This window comes from Entelurus aequoreus, linkage group LG16, assembly GCF_033978785.1.
Source record: "Entelurus aequoreus isolate RoL-2023_Sb linkage group LG16, RoL_Eaeq_v1.1, whole genome shotgun sequence".
Lineage (NCBI taxonomy): Eukaryota > Metazoa > Chordata > Actinopteri > Syngnathiformes > Syngnathidae > Entelurus > Entelurus aequoreus.
Genome location: NC_084746.1, coordinates 40,954,410 through 40,976,796, shown reverse-complemented (window position 1 = coordinate 40,976,796; position 22,387 = coordinate 40,954,410). Strand labels below are relative to the sequence as shown.

Genomic DNA, 22,387 nt, shown 5'->3' with positions numbered 1-22,387 from the left:
AAGTTGGGAAGGTAGATAGACTAAGAGATATGGGACAGACGGAGTTGGTAAACCAATAGAGGGTAGATGGATGACAGACAGGTCAGTGGGTAGGCAAAAATAGGGATAGTTGGACATACAGACATGTACAACAGGAAGGTATTGGTTGTATTCAGTCACATGACTTTTGATTGGAAGTAAAGAAAGTGGTGAGCCACTAAATAACCAACATGGCTACTGTGCAGCAAACTATCCGAATGGTCTAGATCTTACCACTAAAAGCAGATACGAGCAAAAAATATAACTATGCAATGGAATCTATCCATGTACGGTATCAACAAGAAAGAGTAATCTCAAGGATTATCTGTCGGTCGCATTCCCAGACATGTCGAACTAACTGGTGCTCCAGACGTCATTCTACACCACAAAACAGATGAAAACTTGGAAAAGCATGTAAGTCTACAACTTCTTTGTGTGTGGCTCGGTCAAGGAATTTGGTATCAAGACTCTCCCGGATAAATCCTGCATCATTTTTTTCTCGGGTAAGGTTGCATTTCATGATTTAACTTCATGTCTACAGCCATGTTTGTTGCGTTGATGATGCCGCATGCGCTGTTTCGAGTATGTGTGTTTTTTCTCTGTCTTTATCAAAATATAACTATAGATGTCAACGTTGTGTATGTGCTGAAAGATTCATTTATGATTTTTTATCCAAATATAACTATAGATGTCAACATTGTGTATGAGCTGAAAGATTCATTTATGATTGTTTATCAAAATATAACTATAGATCTCAATGTTGTGTATGTGCTGAAAGGGTTAATTTATGATTGTTTATCAAAATGTAACTATTGATGTCAACATTGTGTATGTGCTGAAAGATTCATTTATGATTGTTTATCAAAATATAACTATAGATGTCAACATTGTGTATGTGCTTAAAGCTTCATTTATGATTGTTTATCAAAATATAACTATATATGTCAACATTGTGTATGTGCTGAAATATTCATTTATGATTGTTTATCAAAATATAACTATAGATGTCAACATTGTGTATGTGCTTAAAGCTTCATTTATGATTGTTTATTAATATTATATTATGTTAATTTATTATGATTGTTTATCAAAATGTAACTATCGATGTCAACATTGTGTATGTGCTGAAAGATTCATATATGATTGTTTATCAAAATATAACTATAGATGTCAACATTGTGTATGTGCTTAAAGCTTCATTTATGATTGCTGCTGTACACAAGACTGTCTTGTTTTCTTTTTGTGTCATTGGGTTGCTTGAGTCTATGTGGATCACTTTTACGACACTGGAGGGGCATTGAACGCATCATTGCATCAGCAAGCTCTGTGTTTAATTGGCGGTGTGAGTGAGTCACTTTATACACACTTTAATGTAACTTGCTATGTGCTTAAAAACTGTATTGCAACTCATTTTGTCTATTTTATTGTAGTCTAATGGCTGTTTGGCATCAAGTTCACAAGCTAACTGCTAGCTGAATGTTTGTAGCATTGGACATGTTTGTTATTGTTGTGATGCTATTTACATCATGACATTACTGGGATGTTCACATGATGTACATGTGTATACACAGCTAAGTCATGTATATTTCAACAGCCCTGTGTTTCATTGCATTGTGCTCACTTGAGTTGATTTATAATGATTGCATTTGTTTTGTATAGGAAACCACACACACAAACAACTCATGCTTGTCTTTAATAGACAGTTGAAAGTACAAATCTGGACTTGTAATATTTCTCCTGCACTCACCTGAAGGTGTAATTGCTGTCCTGACCCGAAACCCTGAAGTGATTGCTAATCCTTATTAAAGTCGTCACTACAGCTGCCTTTGGTAAAGCTTACTTCGTTTAAGTTTTTCTCGAATTTGCTTTCTTTTATTGAGATTTTACGAAACACTCGTAAATTGATTGATTGATTGATTGATTGAAAAAACGAATAATATCAAGCTAATACTAAGATGGGAAATACTAAACGTTAAAAGAGTATCAAACAAACCTTTAACAGCTAGTAACTTTCTAGCTAGTGAGATGACGGACAGGTAGTGAGAGGAAGAGACAGGTAGTGAGATGACAGACAGGTAGTGAGATGACGGACAGGTAGTGAGATGACGGACAGGTAGTGAGAGGAAGAGACAGGTAGTGAGATGACGGACAGGTAGTGAGATGACGGACAGGTAGTGAGAGGACGGACAGGTAGTGAGAGGACGGACAGGTAGTGAGAGGAAGAGACAGGTAGTGAGAGGAAGAGACAGGTAGTGAGAGGACGGACAGGTAGTGAGAGGAAGAGACAGGTAGTGAGAGGAAGAGACAGGTAGTGAGAGGAAGAGACAGGTAGTGAGAGGAAGAGACAGGTAATGAGAGGAAGAGACAGGTAGTGAGACGAAGAGACAGGTAGTGAGAGGACAGACAGGTAGTGAGAGGAAGAGACAGGTAGTGAGAGGAAGAGACAGGTAGTGAGATGAAGAGACAGGTAGTGAGAGGAAGAGCCAGGTAGTGAGAGAACAGACAGGTAGTGAGAGGAAGAGACAGGTAGTGAGAGGAAGAGACAGGTAGTGAGATGACAGACAGGTAGTGAGAGGAAGAGACAGGTAGTGAGAGGAAGAGACAGGTAGTGAGATGAAAATACGGGTAGTGAGATGACAGACAGGTAGTGAGATGAAGAGACAGGTAGTGAGATGAAGAGACAGGTAGTGGGATGACAGACAGGTAGTGAGAGGAAGGGACAGGTAGTGAGAGGAAGAGACAGGTAGTGAGATGAAGAGACGGGTAGTGAGATGACAGACGGGTAGTGAGATGACAGACGGGTAGTGAGATGAAGAGACAGGTAGTGGGATGACAGACAGGTAGTGAGACGACAGACAGTAGTGAGATGACAGACAGTTAGTGAGAGGAAGTCAAGTAGCTCAACAGGACAAACACAAGACACATGTTGCCTTGAAGAGTTTCCTTCCGCAAATAAAATCTTCCACACACACACACACACACACACACACACACACACACACACACACACACACACACACACACACACACACACACACACACACACACACACACACACACACACACACACACACACACAACAACCCCCCATGTTTGTGCATGTAAACAGACACACAACAACCCTACATGATTGTGCATGTAAACAGACACACAACAACCCTACATGATTGTGCATGTAAACAGACACACAACAGCCCTACATGATTGTGCATGTAAACAGACACACAACAGCCCTACATGATTGTGCTTGAAACACACAACAACCCTCCATGATTGTGCATGTAAACAGACACACAACAACCCTCCATGATTGTGCATGTAAACAGACACACAACAACCCTCCATGATTGTGCATGTAAACAGACACACAACAACCCTCCATGATTGTGCATGTAAACAGACACACAACAACCCTACATGATTGTGCATGTAAACAGACCCACAACAACCCTACATGATTGTGCATGTAAACAGACACACAACAACCCTCCATGATTGTGCATGTAAACAGACACAAAACAACCCTACATGATTGTGCATGCAAACAGACACACAACAAGAAGGTTACTACATGACTGTGCATGTAAACAGACACACAGCAAGAAGGTTACATGATTGTGCATGTAAACAGACACACAACAAGAAGGTTACTACATGATTGTGCATGTAAACAGACACACAGCAAGAAGGTTACTACATGATTGTGCATGTAAACAGACACACAGCAAGAAGGTTACTACATGATTGTGCATGTAAACAGACACACAACAACCCTACATGATTGTGCATGTAAACAGACACACAGCAAGAAGGTTACTACATGATTGTGCATGTAAACAGACCGACAACAAGAAGGTTACTACATGATTGTGCATGTAAACAGACACACAACAACCCTACATGATTGTGCATGTAAACAGACACACAGCAAGAAGGTTACTACATGATTGTGCATGTAAACAGACCGACAACAAGAAGGTTACTACATGATTGTGCATGTAAACAGACACACAACAACCCTACATGATTTTGCATGTAAACAGACACACAACAACCCTACATGATTGTGCATGTAAACAGACACACAACAACCCTACATGATTGTGCATGTAAACAGACACACAACAACCCTACATGATTGTGCATGTAAACAGACACACAACAACCCTACATGATTGTGCATGTAAACAGACACACAACAACCCTCCATGATTGTGCATGTAAACAGACACACAACAACCCAATATGATTGTGCATGTAAACAGACACACAACAACCCTACCTGATTGTGCATGTAAACAGACACACAACAACCCTACATGATTGTGCATGTAAACACACAACAACCCTACATGATTGTGCATGTAAACACACAACAACCCTACATGATTGAGCATGTAAACAGACACACAACAACCCTACATGATTGTGCATGTAAACAGACACACAACAATCCTACATGATTGTGCATGTAAACACACAACAACCCTACATGATTGTGCATGTAAACAGACACACAACAACCCTACATGATTTTGCATGTAAACAGACACACAACAAGAAGGTTACTACATGATTGTGCATGTAAACAAACAGACAGACAACAAGAAGGTTATAATAAATAAATGATAAATGGGTTATACTTGTATAGCGCTTTTCTACCTTCAAGGTACTCAAAGCGCTTTGACACTATTTCCACATTCACCCATTCACACACACATTCACACACTGATGGCGGGAGCTGCCATGCAAGGCGCTAACCAGCAGCCATCAGGAGCAAGGGTGAAGTGTCTTGCCCAAGGACACAACGGACGTGACTAGGATGGTAGAAGGTGGGGATTGAACCCCAGTAACCAGCAACCCTCCGATTGCTGGCACAGCCACTCTACCAACTTCGCCACGCCGCCCCCATGATTGTGCATGTAAACAGACACACAACAAGAAGGTTACTACATGATTGTGCATGTAAACAGACACACAACAAGAAGGTTACTGCATGATTGTGCATGTAAACAGACACACAAGAAAGTTACTGCATGATAGTGCATGTAAACAGACACACAACAAGAAGGTTACTGCATGATTGTGCATGTAAACAGACACACAACAAGACGGTTACTACATGATTGTGCATGTAAACAGACACACAAGACGGTTACTGCATGATTGTGCATGTAAACAGACACACAACAAGAAGGTTACTGCATGATTGTGCATGTAAACAGACACACAACAAGAAAGTTACTGCATGATTGTGCATGTAAACAGACACACAAGACGGTTACTGCATGATTGTGCATGTAAACAGACACACAACAAGAAGGTTACTGCATGATTGTGCATGTAAACAGACACACAACAAGACGGTTACTACATGATTGTGCATGTAAACAGACACACAAGACGGTTACTGCATGATTGTGCATGTAAACAGACACACAACAAGAAGGTTACTGCATGATTGTGCATGTAAACAGACACACAACAAGACGGTTACTACATGATTGTGCATGTAAACAGACACACAAGACGGTTACTGCATGATTGTGCATGTAAACAGACACACAACAAGAAGGTTACTGCATGATTGTGCATGTAAACAGACACACAACAAGAAAGTTACTGCATGATTGTGCATGTAAACAGACACACAACAAGAAGGTTACTACATGATTGTGCATGTAAACAGACACACAACAAGAAGGTTACTGCATGATTGTGCATGTAAACAGACACACAACATGACGGTTACTACATGATTGTGCATGTAAACAGACACACAACAAGACGGTTACTACACGATTGTGCATGTAAACAGACACACAACAAGAAGGTTACTACATGATTGTGCATGTAAACAGACACACAACAAGAAGGTTACTACATGATTGTGCATGTAAACAGACACACAACAAGACGGTTACTACATGATTGTGCATGTAAACAGATACACAACAAGAAGGTTACTACATGATTGTGCATGTAAACAGACACACAACAAGACGGTTACTGCATGATTGTGCATGTAAACAGACACACAACAAGACGGTTACTACATGATTGTGCATGTAAACAGACACACAACAAGAAGGTTACTACATGATTGTGCATGTAAACAGACACACAACAAGAAGGTTACTACATGATTGTGCATGTAAACAGACACACAACAAGAAGGTTACTACATGATTGTGCATGTAAACAGACACAACAAGAAGGTTACTGCATGATTGTGCATGTAAACAGACACACAACAAGACGGTTACTGCATGATTGTGCATGTAAACAGACACACAACAAGACGGTTACTGCATGATTGTGCATGTAAACAGACACACAACAAGACGGTTACTACATGATTGTGCATGTAAACAGACACACAAGACGGTTACTGCATGATTGTGCATGTAAACAGACACACAACAAGAAGGTTACTGCATGATTGTGCATGTAAACAGACACACAACAAGACGGTTACTACATGATTGTGCATGTAAACAGACACACAACAAGAAAGTTACTGCATGATTGTGCATGTAAACAGACACACAACAAGAAGGTTACTACATGATTGTGCATGTAAACAGACACACATCAAGAAGGTTACTACATGATTGTGCATGTAAACAGACACACAACAAGAAGGTTACTACATGATTGTGCATGTAAACAGACACACATCAAGAAGGTTACTACATGATTGTGCATGTAAACAGACACACAACAAGCTCAATGGAAACATGACAACTTGGCATTGTGTGCGTGACAAAGAAATGTTGCAGACAGAGGCCATGAAAGAGCAGCCAGAGAAAAGACGACAAGTGAGAGCCAGACAGATATTAGGCGCTGTGTTTTGACGGGCCTCTTCCACATGGGCCACCCTCCTGCATCCCCCCTCCCTGGGAAAAGAGGGACAACAAATTAGCCAGAGTGAAGTTCCCATGCACCCCTCTTGCCCCTTCCCCTTTCAGCCAGCCAGGAAGCAGCCATTGTGCCAGCACCTGTCTCTGAGGAAACTGCTCAAAGTGATGGCTTTGTTAGCCGACGCCATGGCAACCAGGAGAAAAGAGCGGGGGGTTTTGACAATGAAGTCGCATGGCTTTGGCTCAGCTCTATAGGAGGATGTGGTGACTTGCTGTGTGTACATGTTGTGGGTGCTTTGTGAGCCTCTTTCAAGAAGAGCAAGGCCATGGCCACACAAACATCTTCATGTCCATCTTCACTTTTCAAATGGCACACTTTGGAAACACTTTTTGCTTCTTTTTCTGCATTGACCTTATCAAAACAACATTCTATTTCATTGTTGGTGGTGCCATTGGATACATTGTTCTTGTCAGAAGACTTGGGATACAACATACTTTCTACTTTTACTTTCTGTGAAGAGGAAATCATTTACGTTAGCTTGATCTTCTTTTCCATCGCCAGTGAGGGGCAAGCTGCTTGGAAAATGTAGTTACTTTCCATTAAATGTAACTAAGCTATAAGTTACTCTCCACTGAATGTAACTAAGCTATAAGATACTCTCCATTGAATGTAACTAAGCTATAAGTTACTCTCCACTGAATGTAACTAAGCTACAAGTTACTCTCCATTGAATGTAACTAAGCTATAAGTTACTCTCCATTGAATGTAACTAAGCTATAAGTTACTCTCCATTGAATGTAACTAAGCTCCAAGTTACTCTCCATTGAATATAACTAAGCTACAAGTTACTCTCCATTGAATGTAACTAAGCTGCAAGTTACTCTCCATTGAATGTAACTAAGCTACAAGTTACTCTCCATTGAATGTAGCTGAGCTACAAGTGACTCTCCATTGAATGTAGCTGAGCTACAAGTTACTCTCCATTGAATGTAACTAAGCTCCAAGTTACTCTCCTTTGAATGTAACTAAGCTACAAGTTACTCTCCATTGAATGTAACTAAGCTACAAGTTACTCTCCATTGAATGTAACTAAGCTACAAGTGACTCTCCATTGAATGTAACTAAGCTACAAGTGACTCTCCATTGAATGTAACTAAGCTACAAGTGACTCTCCACTGAATGTAACTAAGCTACAAGTTACTCTCCATTGAATGTAACTAAGCTCCAAGTTACTCTCCTTTGAATGTAACTAAGCTACAAGTTACTCTCCATTGAATGTAACTAAGCTACAAGTTACTCTCCATTGAATGTAACTAAGCTACAAGTGACTCTCCATTGAATGTAACTAAGCTACAAGTGACTCTCCATTGAATGTAACTAAGCTACAAGTTACTCTCCATTGAATGTAACTAAGCTATAAGTTACTCTCCACTGAATGTAACTAAGCTACAAGTTACTCTCCATTGAATGTAACTAAGCTCCAAGTTTCTCTCCATTGAATGTAACTAAGCTCGAAGTTACTCTCCATTGAATATAACTAAGCTCCAAGTTACTCTCCATTGAATGTAACTAAGCTACAAGTTACTCTCCATTGAATGTAACTAAGCTACAAGTGACTCTCCATTGAATGTAACTAAGCTACAAGTGACTCTCCATTGAATGTAGCTGAGCTACAAGTTACTCTCCATTGAATGTAACTAAGCTACAAGTTACTCTCCATTGAATGTAACTAAGCTACAAGTTACTCTCCATTGAATGTAACTAAGCTACAAGTTACTCTCCATTGAATGTAACTAAGCTACAAGTTACTCTCCATTGAATGTAACTAAGCTACAAGTTACTCTCCATTGAATGTAACTAAGCTACAAGTTACTCTCCATTGAATGTAACTAAGCTACAAGTGACTCTCCATTGAATGTAGCTGAGGTACAAGTTACTCTCCATTGAATGTAACTAAGCTACAAGTTACTCTCCATTGAATGTAGCTAAGCTACAAGTTACTCTCCATTGAATTTAATTAAGCTACAGGGGAAGCTATGCCGGGAGAATTGTAGCAAGCTACACTACAATCTACATGAATTGATTTACGTGGACCCCTACTTAAACAAGTTGAAAAACTTATTCGGGTGTTACCATTTAGTGGTCAATTGTACGGAATATGTACTTCACTGTGCGATCTAGTAATAAAAGTTTCAATCAATCAATCAATATAAGCTATCTACCTACTCAGTGGCCTAGTGGTTAGAGTGTCCGCCCTGAGATCGGTAGGTCGTGAGTTCAAACCCCAGCCGAGTCAAACCAAAGACTATAAAAATTGTCCAGTCGTTGTTAAAAGTCCCATTTATTTTGATTTGATTTTTTTCAGGGTTGAATGAGTAGTCTTCTTCTACTCACCCACTGCTGCTTCACTGTGACACATATGTCTCACTGTTGCCCCCTGTGGGGTGGTGGCAGTACTGCACACATAATCAACCCTAGTTTAAAGGCCTACTGAAATGAGATTTTCTTATTTAAACGGGGATAGCAGATCCATTCTATGTGTCATACTTGATAATTTCGCGATATTGCCATATTTTTGCTGAAAGGATTTAGTAGAGAACATCTACGATAAAGTTTGCAACTTTTGGTTGCTGATAAAAAAAGCCTTGCCTGTACCGGAAGTAGCGTGACGTCACAGGTTGTGGAGCTCCTCACATCTGCACATTGTTTACAATCATGGCCACAAGCAGCGAGAGCGATTCGGACCGAGAAAGCGACGATTTCCCCATTCATTTGAGCGAGGATGAAAGATTCGTGGATGAGGAAAGTGGGAGTGAAGGACTAGAGGGGAGTGGAAGCGATTCAGATAGGGAAGATGCTGTGAGAGGTGGGTGGGACCTGATATTCAGCCGGGAATGACTAAAACAGTAAATAAACACAAGACATATATATACTCTATTAGCCACAACACAACCAGGCTTATATTTAATATGCCACAAATTAATCCCGCAAAACAAACACCTCCCCCCTCCCGTCCATACAACCCACCAATACAACTCAAACACCCGCAAAACACACTCACTCCCACAGCCCAAAGTACCGTTCACCTCCGCAAAGTTCATACAGCACATATATTCCCCCAAAGTTACGTACGTGACATGCACATAGCGGCACGCACGTACGGGCAAGCGATCAAATGTTTGGAAGCCGCAGCTGCGTACTCACGGTAGCGCATATCCAAATCAAAGTCCTCCTGGTAAGAGTCTCTGTTGTCCCATCTCCACAAGCATGCATATCCAACTCAAAGTCCTCTTGGTAAGAGTCTCTGTTGTCCCAGGCCAATGGTAAAGCTTGACTGTCATCGTTCGGGAATGTAAACAATGAAACACCGGCTACGTGTTTGTATTGCTGCAGCCGGCTGCTAATACACCGCTTCCCACCTACAGCTTTCTTCTTTGCTATCTCCATTGTTCATTAAACAAATTGCAAAAGATTCACCAACACAGATGTCCAGAATACTGTGGAATTTTGCGATGAAAACAGACGACTTAATAGCTGGCCACAATGGTGTCCCAAAATGTCCGCTACAATCCGTGACGTCACGCGCAAATGTCATCATACCGAGACGTTTTCAGCAGGATATTTCGCAGGAAATTTAAAATTGCAATTTACTAATCTTATCGGCCGTATTGGCATGTGTTGCAATGTTAAGACTTCATCATTGATATATAAACCATCAGACTGCGTGGTCGGTAGTAGTGGGTTTCAGTAGGCCTTAATGGTTTCATCAAGACTATTTGGGTGATGTTTGGCCAGTTGAAAAAACCTGCTCTAAAGGCATACATTAGTCTAAATATGGCCAAGGACACATTATTGAGCAAGTCATCTTCATCACTAAAGGAAAAAATATAATTTGCAGGAAAGAATTCCTCTGACATTTTCAAGTATGTTTCTTTTTTTTTGAGTGGTCAGCTTGAAGCGTCCCTCTGTCTCTGACTCCCTAGTGGTCATGTGACATGAGTGCTGTTATAATTTTGCTTCCTAGTTTCGATGACCCGCCTTATTTTGCCTCTGATTGGCCAGTCCGTGATGTTTGGCCCTAACCTTAGCCAATTGTGACTCATCATAGGAACATCAAGCAATCATCATGGATGTTCTCCGTATGTATGCATGTTCTCATTCATCCAGCTCATTGGATTTTATACTGATTTTCTTTTGGCCCGGATTCACAGTCCATTTTCTCTCTTTGTAGCTTTGATGTAAGCTACCTCGCTACATGGCTCTAAAAGTAGCTAAGCTACAGGAATCACTACTCGTTAAAGTAGCTAAACTACTAAAATGCAGTTAAGCTACGTAGCTTAGCTACATGTAGCTTGCTACTGCCATCACTGCCGATTGCTACCTTTTATTTTATATCATCTGGGGGCCATTTATGGCCCGCAACAAATTATTAACGGCCCGCCACACGTTTCAAAAATCCTATCACAAAAAACACATAAAAAGTGGAATGCAAGAGCAAGTTGGTGTAAATTAACAGAAAAAGTTAAAATGTTGACACTAAAAACTACTCAGTGTATTTTTTTCCAAGCCGATACAGATAACTTTTTGCTTCTCAAGAACATTACCGATAACCCAAAGGTGTTAAACTCAAATCCTGTGGCCCAAATCTGGACCGCCACATCATTTCATGTCGTCCTGCGTGCGTTATTTTACGTGGTCCGCCGCATCATTTTATGTTGCACATTTTATGTTGCACATTTTATGTCATATCCCACATTATTTTATGTGGCCCGCCTCATCATTTTATATCTTTTGCCGCATTCATTTATGTGGCTTGCCACATAATTTTACATCTTTTTCCGCTTCATTTATGTGGCCTACAACACCATTTTACATCTTTTGCCACATTCATTGATGTGGCCCGCCACATCATTTTATGTGATATGCCACTTTATTTTATGTGGCCCACCACTGCATTTTATGTGATAGGCCACATCATTTTATCTCATATGCCCAATATTATTTATATATAATTTTTTGTGGCTCGCAGCATGATTTTATGTCATATGCCACATAAATTTATATGGCCGCCACATCATTTTATGTCATATGCTGGATTATTTTATGTGGCTCGCAGCATCATTTAATGTCATATGCCCAATATTTTATGTGGCCCGCCACATAATTTTATGTAATATGCCACATCAATTATGTGGCCCGCCACATCATTTTATGTGATATGCCTAATTATTTTAAGTGGCTCGCAGCATCATTTTATGTCATATGCCACATCAATTTATATGGCTTGCCACATCATTTTATGTGATATGCCTAATTATTTTAAGTGGCTCGCAGCATCATTTTATGTCATGTGCCACATCAATTTATATGGCTTGCCACATCATATGTGATATGCCTAATTATTTTAAATGGCTCGCAGCATCATTTTATGTCATATGCCACATCAATTTATATGGCTTGCCACATCATTTTATGTGATATGCCTCATATTTTAAGTGGCTCGCGGCATCATTTTATGTCATGTGCCACATCAATTTATGTGGCCCTTCATGTCATTTTATATGCTATGCCATTTTAATTTGTATGGCCAGCCACATCATTTTATGTCATATGCCTGAATATTTTATGTGGCCCGCCACATCATTTTATGTGATATGCCACATCAATTTATATGGCTTGCCACATCATTTTATGTGATATGCCTAATTATTTTAAATTGCTCGTAGCATCATTTTATGTCATGTGCCATTTCAATTTATGTGGCCCTTCATGTCATTTTATGTGATATGCCACATCAATTTATATGGCCCACCACATCATTTTATGTGATATGCCACATTATTTTATGTGGCTCGCAGCATCATTTTATGTCATATGCCACATTAAATTTACATGGCTTGCCACATCATTTTATGTGATATGCCTGATTATTTTATGTGGCTCACAGCATCATTTTATGTCATGTTTATGTGGCCCACCACATCATTTTATGTGATATGCCACATTATTTTACGTAGCTCGCAGCATCATTTTATGTCATATGCCACATTAAATTTACATGGCTTGCCACATCATTTTATGTGATGTGCCTGAATATTTTATGTGGCTCGCAGCATGATTTTATGTCATATGCCACATCACTTTATGTTGCCCGCCACATCATTTTATGTCATATGCCGGATTATTTTATGTGGATCGCAGCATGATTTTATGTCATATGCCACATCAATTTATGTGGCCCGCCACATAATTTTATGTGATGTGCCTGAATATTTTATGTGGCTCGCAGCATCATTTTATGTCATATGCCACATCAATTTTTTTGGCCCGCCACATCATTTTATGTCATATGATGGATTATTTTACGTGGCTCGCAGCATCATTTAATGCAGTGGTTCTCAAACTTTTTTTGTCATCCCCCACTTTGGACAAGGGGGAGTTTTCAAGCCCCACCTGCCCCCATCGCCCCAACAGAACGCTAATGCCAAGCTTAACATTTTCAAATTTATCGAACGTCAAGTAACATCAAGTTTTATACATTCAAACTCAATAACATAAAATAAAATCAAGTTCAATAATAAATAAAATAACTGTGCAGCTGTGGTATAACTTGCATCAAGTTCAATATCAAATAAAATAACTTGCATCAATTCAATAATAAATAAAACAAAAGTGTTATAACTTGCATCAAGTTCAATAATAAATCAAAAAAAGTGTTATAACTTGCATCAAGTTCAATAATAAATCAAATAAAAGTGTTATAACTTGCATCAAGTTCAATAATAAATCAAATAACTTGCATCAAGTTCAACAATAAATAAAACAAAAGTGTTATAACTTGCATCAAGTTCAATAATAAATAAAACAAAAGTGTTATAACTTGCATCAAGTTCAATAATAAATCAAAAAAAGTGTTATAACTTGCATCAAGTTCAATAATAAATCAAATAAAAGTGTTATAACTCGCATCAAGTTCAATAATAAATAAAACAAAAGTGTTATAACTTGCATCAAGTTAAATAATAAATCAAAAAAAGTGTTATAACTTGCATCAAGTTCAATAATAAATCAAATAAAAGTGTTATAACTTGCATCAAGTTCAATAATAAATCAAATAACTTGCATCAAGTTCAATAATAAATGAAAATAAAAGTGCCACTTTGCAATCTTTGCCAAAAAAAGGAGGACAGGGCAAGTGAACATGAGTTTTACAGTACTCCAGCATTAGTGGCTGCAATGAGCCTGTTTTGCACTGCACAGCTTTTCAAATCGGGGTTGCAGGCTTGACACTGCCACTGTTAAAACCTCATTGAATTCAGGGCTGAGCTGCCTTGACGCGAGTGTTTCCCGGTGAATGACACATTGTGTCCAATGCGCATTTGGCGCAACCCTCTTTATTAGAGCCTGCAGCCCGTTTCTTGACTTTGCCATGCGCGCCATCAGAGCAAAAGCCCACACAGTTTTCCCATTTAAGGTCGTGTTCTTTGAGGAAACTGTCCATTATCTTGAACAGCTCATCAGCAGTGGCTCTATTTTTTATGTATTTGCAAAACAGCAAATCCTCGCACAGTGACTCGCCATTCACAAAGCTTCCGCTTAGCCCCGCCCCCATTAGTTACTGTTGCTGTCTGTCAAACTTTCGCTCCTACCTAGAAATGTAAAGCATTCAGGAAAAATAAGTAATTTACATTTATCTATATAGCGGATTTCACAGACAGAATCACAAAGTGATTTACAGTGTGTATAGAAAATGAAAGCATAGTAAAAAAAAAAATCAAAGAATATAATAATAAAAAAATTAAAAAAATCAAAGTGAAATTTCCTCCCGTTCCTCGCGCCCCACCTGTCATGTCTCTATTCCCCACCAGTGGGGCGCGCCCCACACTTTGAGAAACGCTGATTTAATGTCATATGCCCAGTATTTTATGTGGCCCACCACATCATTTTATGTCATATGCCGGATTATTTTATGTGGCTTGCAGCATGATTTTATGTTGTATGCCATATTATTCTGAAGTGGCATATCACATTTAATTATGTGGCCTGCAAAAAAATCTGGCAATAATAAAGCACTTTTTAAATAAATGCATGTATTATTCTTTCAATTTTGAGAGAAACATGTACTGCATATGTTGTTCTCTTGAATATTATATGATACTCTGTTAGTAAAACTCTAATAATACAATATTTCATATGTTGTCTGTGGCCCTCTGAGGGCAGCCATCATTGCCCTTCAATACAAAGGAGTTTAACACAACTTGTTTATTTGTTTTAAATGTACTTTATGTCTCTGCAGGTCCATACAACACCATCACTGTGAAGCTGGCGTTTGACCTGCTGAAGTTCAAGGTGACTTTATTTGTACCCCAAGTTTGATGATGTTATTTTTCCCTTTTTGTGGAACATTTTGTGCAAATAGCACGCAAAATGTCTTCCTCTGAAAGAGTGAAGACGTCCCAAACTGGATAAGAAGTTATCTAACGAACAGGAAACAATACGTGAAGCTAGGCGAACACACGTCTACAACGCTAAATACATCCTGTGGTGTACCTCAGGGATCAATACTAGGACCTAAATTATTCAATCTCTATATAAATGACATTTGTAAAGTTACAAAAGATTTAAAGTTAGTACTATTTGCGGATGATACAACGGCGTTTTGTTCAGGAGAGAACACACAGAAGATAACACAAATAATAACAGAAGAAATTAACAAATTAAAAAGATGGTTTGACAAAAACAGACTATCGTTGAACCTCAGTAAAACTAAAATAATGCTATTTGGTAACAGTAGAAGAGAAACTCAAACACAAATACAAATAGACGGAAAAGAAATTGAAAGAGTAAATGAAACCAAATTTCTAGGTATAATGATTAAATAAATAAATGATAAATGGGTTATACTTGTATAGCGCTTTTCTACCTTCAAGGTACTCAAAGCACTTCGACAGTATTTCCACATTCACCCATTCACACACACATCCACACACTGATGGCGGGAGCTGCCATGCAAGGCGCTAACCAGCAGCCATCAGGAGCAAGGGTGAAGTGTCTTTCCCAAGGACACAACGGACGTGACTAGGATAGTAGAAGGTGGGGATTGAACCCCAGTAACCAGCAACACTCCGATTGCTGGCACAGCCACTCTACCAACTTCGCCACGCCGTCGATTGATGATAAATTGAACTGGAAATCTCACGTAAAAAATATACAACATAAAGTAGCAAGAAACACGTCAATAATGAATAAAGCAAAACATGTTCTAGACCAAAAATCACTTCATATTCTCTACTGCTCACTAGTGTTACCATATCTGAAATATGCAGAAATATGGGGAAATAATTACAAAAGTACACTTCATTCATTAACGGTGTTACAAAAAAAGATCAGTTAGAATAATACATCATGTTGGATATAGAGAACATACAAATCCTTTATTTATTGAATCAAAGATACTGAAATTCCACGACATAGTGAATTTGCAAACAGCTAAAATTATACACAAAGCAAACTATAACCTGCTACCCAAGAATATACAACAATTCTTCTCAAAAAAAGAGGAGAAATATAATCTTGGAGAAAAATGTAATTTAAAACATTTGTATGCACGTACAACACTTGAGACCTTCAGTATATCAGTATGTGGAATTCAATTATGGAATGGATTAAGCAAAGCAATCAAACAATGTACTAATATGATCCACTTCAAGAAACTCTTCAAACATAAAGTGTTTACAAAGTACAAAGAAGAAGAACCATGATAAACATTCTGAATTTATTTAATTCATCCATTCTTTCACTCTCAAAATAATCTTACTTATCTCGTCATATGAAATGTAACTTACTTCACCAATTATTATTTATCTATTTATTTTTATTGTGATTACTTATGGAGTACATTGTGAATAAATTGAGCACAGGAAGTGAACAAAAAAGTTTAGCAACTGTTATGTAAAAGAAAAGGGGTAGGATTAAATAAGCTCTGCTTCTTCCTACTCCTTTTCGAACATGTTGAAAAGAGAAACTGGAAATTGTGATGTATCATGTTGTATGCTTGCATGTTCGAAATAAACTCAAACTCAACTCAACTCAAACAATCGACGTCATGTTTGTTTACAACAAGTTTACCACAGGAGTAATAGAAAAGGAGCACTTGATTTGCTTACCCTAACCCACCTACAGCACAGTATAGTTAATTTGCCTCATTTGGAATATTTGAGTTGAGATAGGCTCCAGCACCCCCCGCGACCCCGAACGGGACAAGCGGTAGAAAATGGGATGGATGGATAGTTTTTTAAAAATCTGTTATCGGATCTATTTTTTAGTGTTAGTGCTAATATGACACGATATGCCTGATATTTATCATGCACCCTTGCTAGCAAGACAAAGCATGGTGTTTTTTCTTTATAAAAATCTATATATCGTATTGGTGTTATGTACTGAGAAGGGAAGGAGGCGACAACCCAGGCAGAACTGCGGTTTACAAGGTTTATTTAAACCTTTGATGAGTACGTGGGGTGTGTATGCTACTCTAAGTGAATGGATGTCGACGATGTGTGGAATTAATTGTGTAAGTGTTACCAGGGGTTGTTGTCTGTGAGTGTTGGATGTATCCTTCGTCAAATCAAGGGGACAAGGCGAAGAGGCAGTCCGTGAACAGGCAAGGGGTCGAAGGTAGGAGCGAGGCAACGTAGTCCGTGTCCGAGAAGGGGTCGAGGATCGAGGAAGGCAGTCAGAGATCCGGATGGATTTCGAGAGGCAAAACGCGGTCACGGATGACGGGGAAGACACTGCGGAAGACACAGGGGACATGAGCGAGGGAGACACGGAGAAAACACAGAAAAGGCGAGCAAAGCACAAGGGAGGGAATGCCAGACGTCATGCTTACGGGGAAGACTAGCGACGTTCTGGCAAAGGTTCCTCGGGTCCGCTGGTCTTTATGCCGCTCCCTCTCATCAGGTCCAGGTGCGCTGATTAGTGATTGTCTGCAGGCTTGTTGTGTGGACGTGCTGCGCTCAGCGCGAGCAGGGGCATGTCTGAGCGCGCTGCCAGCAGAGGTGCCGGCAGCTGCCGAGGAAACGCGGATTCGAGCCCGAGCCGTGACAATTGGCTTTGAAAAGTGAATATATGGAAATGGCCATAGGGCCACCTTCTATGGGAAAAATTTGGACACTTCAGATTTGCATCCTCATTGTATGTATTTATTATGTATTGATTACTTGTTTGCAACGACGCATTCATTTGTCACTTCTTTCAGCGGCCACGGTCACATGACCTTGTTTCGCCAATCCAGCGTAAGCACTTTAACGTTGGACTCCATTTCACCAATCAACCAGAGGTGACCTCACTCAAACTATGCACACTGTAAAAAAAAATGACATGACATCAGACAATGTTTACTTAGAAACTAAGAAAAGTAACTTTTAAACCATGCGCTGTCATCTGTGTCAGTAGAAATGTTTACTTTCACCCTTCAAGGATTCCACTTCCATCTATATAAAACATGTTGCGTTAAGTTGTATATGTTTTTTTTTTTATGTTTTAGCTGCGCATATGCTAACATTAGCCCACTTATAAGGTCATAGGTGAATGTAAAACATGCTACTACTATGGACACAGTAGTGTCATTAAAAATAGCTACTAAATAAAGCAGAAGTTACTCACCAGCTACTTAGTACTTAAGTCGTTTTTAACTAAATACTGACTCAGTGGCCTAGTGTTTAGAGCAGGGTTCCCCAAACTACGGCCCGCGGGCCGGATCCGGCCCCCCAGCATCCAAAATCCGGCTCACGGGAAGTCCCAAGTTAAAAAAAAGTGTTTAAATTTTTAAATTTTTATTTATTTATTTATTTTTAATTTTTTAAAATTTTATCTTTCCTTTCTAATCCATTTTATACCGCTTGTTACTCTCGGTGTCTCCTAGCCGCTCAGGCAAATCATATTGTCTAAAAATGAATTTTCCCATCGATAACGTGACAATGTTAAATGTTGATGAACATCAATGTTGATTGATGTTAAATGACAAAACGGATTAACTCGCTGGAATATAAAGACAATGTATATATATATATATATATATATATATATATATATATATATATATATATATTTATATATATATATATATACAGCCCGGCCCCCGGAATTTTTTTTTAACCCAATGTGGCCCCCGACTCAAAAAGTTTGGGGACCCCTGGTTTAGAGTGTCCGTCCTGAGATCGGTAAGTTGTGAGTTCAAACCAAAGACTATAAAAATGGGACTCATTACCTCCCTGCTTGGCACTCAGTACCAAGGGTTGGAATTGGGGGTTAAATCACCAAAATGATTCCCGGGCGTGGCCACCGCTGCTGCTCACTGCTCCCCTCACATCAAAGGGGGCAATCAAGGGGATGGGTTAAATGCAGAGGACAAATTTCACCACACCTAGTGTGTGTGTGACAATCATTGGTACTTTAACTTTAACTCATACTCAAGTATACATTTGGAGGACTACTTTTGACCTAAGTCCTATTGGTACACAATGAGTACAATGGACCCACCTCTGCTGACATCACTGGACCCCTCACCCTTTCAAAAGAAGCAAATGCTCCATATATGATCCACTCAGTTTGAGGAGGACATGGCTCTTTTAGCTTCATGTTCCACCTCCGCCATAAAGCCAGGGTTGTCATCTCCATGCTCCAGCAGGTGGTGCTCTTTCATTGCTTCTAGAACACTATTGCTACCCACCAGTTTTTTTTTCCAAAAAAGGCCCTACTGTTGAAGATTAAAATACTTTTTTAACAAAGGGGTTAAGGCATCATTCATTTTCCAGCGTGATTATAGGTGGCACAAAACCTTTGATGAGCTTTTCGTGGAAACAATTCCTTGACTTCTAAAGTATTTCATTTCCCCTCACATGGAGGAAAAGCCTCTTTTCATCTTGTTCTTCATGATTGGACGTGTGGGCACGTTTGAAGGTGTCTTCTACTCAGCCGCAGGACCTGCTGTTTAACACCAGTAATTATAACAAAAGTATATTTACAAGCCTTTTCAAAAATAACATCATATTTTGGTCCGTTATGGTTCCTGACCATATAATGAGGGATGGGCATTTTCACTTTATCCTTTGAGATTTGGATCACATTGAATCAGTATGATGCCAACCCTCTGAGCAGCATTAGCCTGCTTACTAGCACACTGGCATAGCAACAACAACAACGTTGACCTAAAGATTGGAAGCAGTATCTCGTTTCGTTTGGTCTTGAATGAACATGTTTGCGAAGATCATGTGGGAAGGTCAAACACTGCACACAAGCCATTATTCCGCAGACATAGAATCTTTTGCATTGGTGACTCAGTCTCTGTGCTTTTTGAATTGACTACAACTACACATGAACCCACCATGAGGCCAAAGAAAGTTGCAAATGCCAGAGCTTTGACAAGGGAGGTGAGAAACAAACACTATTGAGTTTGAGTTTATTTAGAACATGCATGCATACAACATGATACATCACACATGCATACAATTACAACATGATACATCACACATGCATGCATACAACATGGTACATCACACATGCAAACAATTACAACATGATACATCACACATGCATGCATACAACATGATACATCACACATGCATACAATTACAACATGATACATCACACATGCATACAATTACAACATGATCCATCACACATGCATGCATACAACATGATACATCACACATGCATGCATACAACATGACACATCACACATGCATATAATTACAACATGATACATCACACATGCATACAATTACAACATGATACATCACGCATGCATACAACATGATACATCACACATGCATACAATTACAACATGATACATCACACATGCATGCATACAACATGATACATCACACATGCATGCATACAACATGACACATCACACATGCATACAATTACAACATGATACAGCACACATGCATACAATTACAACATGATACATCACACATGCATGCATACAACATGATACATCACACATGCATACATTACAACATGATACATCACACTTGCATGCATACAACATGATACATCACACATGCATACAATTACAACATGCTACATCACACATGCATGCATACAACATGATACATCACACAAGCATACAATTACAATATGATACATCACAATTTCCATTTTCTCTATTCAACATGTTCAAAAAGGAGTAGGAAGAAGCAGAGCTTATTTAAGCCGACCCCTTTTCCTTTACATAGCCTTAGCTGACTCTTGTGTTCACTTCCTGTTCTATATTAACAATATACTCCATAAATAATTACATTAAAAATAAATAGTAAGTTATATTCCATATGGTGAGTGTCAGGGTTGCCCCTGACAGTTTGGTTGTGTTTTTTAGTTTTTCCTCTATTAGTTGTATTTCCTGTCAGCGCTCTTGTTTTGGTTCTGTTTCCTGTTTGTCTTCCTGAGTGCTGTGTCCCCTCAGCTGTGGCTGATTGGCACCGGGCCACACCTGGTGCCAATCTGCCAGATGCTATTTATACCTGCCCTGTCCTCCAGTCACTGTTGGATTATTGTCATTGTAATACTTGTCATTGCAGCTCCTACCTGTTTTGTCGTTTATTCCTGAATCCTGTAGCTGTTGGCAGCGTGCTGTTTTTTGTTCCTAGTTCCTGTTTGCCGGATCCTGTTTCCCGTTTTCCAGTTTGGCTCCTAGTTCCTGGTTTGTGTCTTTTCTTTATTTTTACTTTTGGACATTAAATAATGTTTTTCCGCACAATGCCTGCCGCCTTCTCTGCATCTTGGGGTTCGTCAACAACTCATTGTGACAGTGAGATGAGTAAGATTATGTAGAAAATGAATGGATGGATGAAATAAATTCAGAAGGATTATCATGGTTCTTCTTCTTTGGACTTTGTAAACACTTTAAGTTTGAAGAGTTTTTTGAAGTGGATCATGTTAGTACAATGTTTGATTTCTTTGCTTAATCCATTCCATCATTTAATTCCACATACAGATATACTAAAGGTATTAAGTGTTATACATGCATTCAAATGTTTTAAATCTAAGGTTATATTGAGATTTTTCTTGCCCTGATGTGGGATCAGAGCCGAGGATGTCTCTTGTGGTTTGTGCAGCCCCTTGGGGCATTTGTGATTAAGGGCTATATACAGGTAGATAAACTTAGATTAGTTTATTTCAATATTTGGTTTTCCTCTGGTTATTCAAACAGATCTCAAATTTGCTCTAAAATGTTTGCACAAGTAGTGAAACCGTTAAAAATAACATATAACCTGCTTATCACGCGCTAAGTCAAGGTTCTTTAGAAAGGTTTTACCAAACGTTTAAGTCCATGTTGCGTTCTTTTTGTGTCCAGGTGCAAGGTGACTGGTAAGAAGTCCGACCTTGGACGTTGTTGGCCGAACGGGAAGTGGTCCAGGGTTTAGTTCTAATGACCTGGTGTTCAGTCATAGAGTTTGTGGTGCTGGACAGAGACCTCCAAGTAACTTAATTGATTTTGTTA

The 22,387-nt window shown here is 39.2% G+C and overlaps 1 long non-coding RNA gene across 1 annotated transcript in view; it reads left to right on the top strand.

Moving 5' to 3' along the window:
* Positions 1-22,387, top strand: part of LOC133631370 (uncharacterized) — a 54,630-nt gene that overhangs the window by 8,822 nt on the left and 23,421 nt on the right. The window contains exon 2 of the long non-coding RNA XR_009821455.1: positions 15,179-15,231. This is a non-coding gene — a long non-coding RNA (uncharacterized LOC133631370). The remainder of the gene's footprint in view (positions 1-15,178; positions 15,232-22,387) is intronic.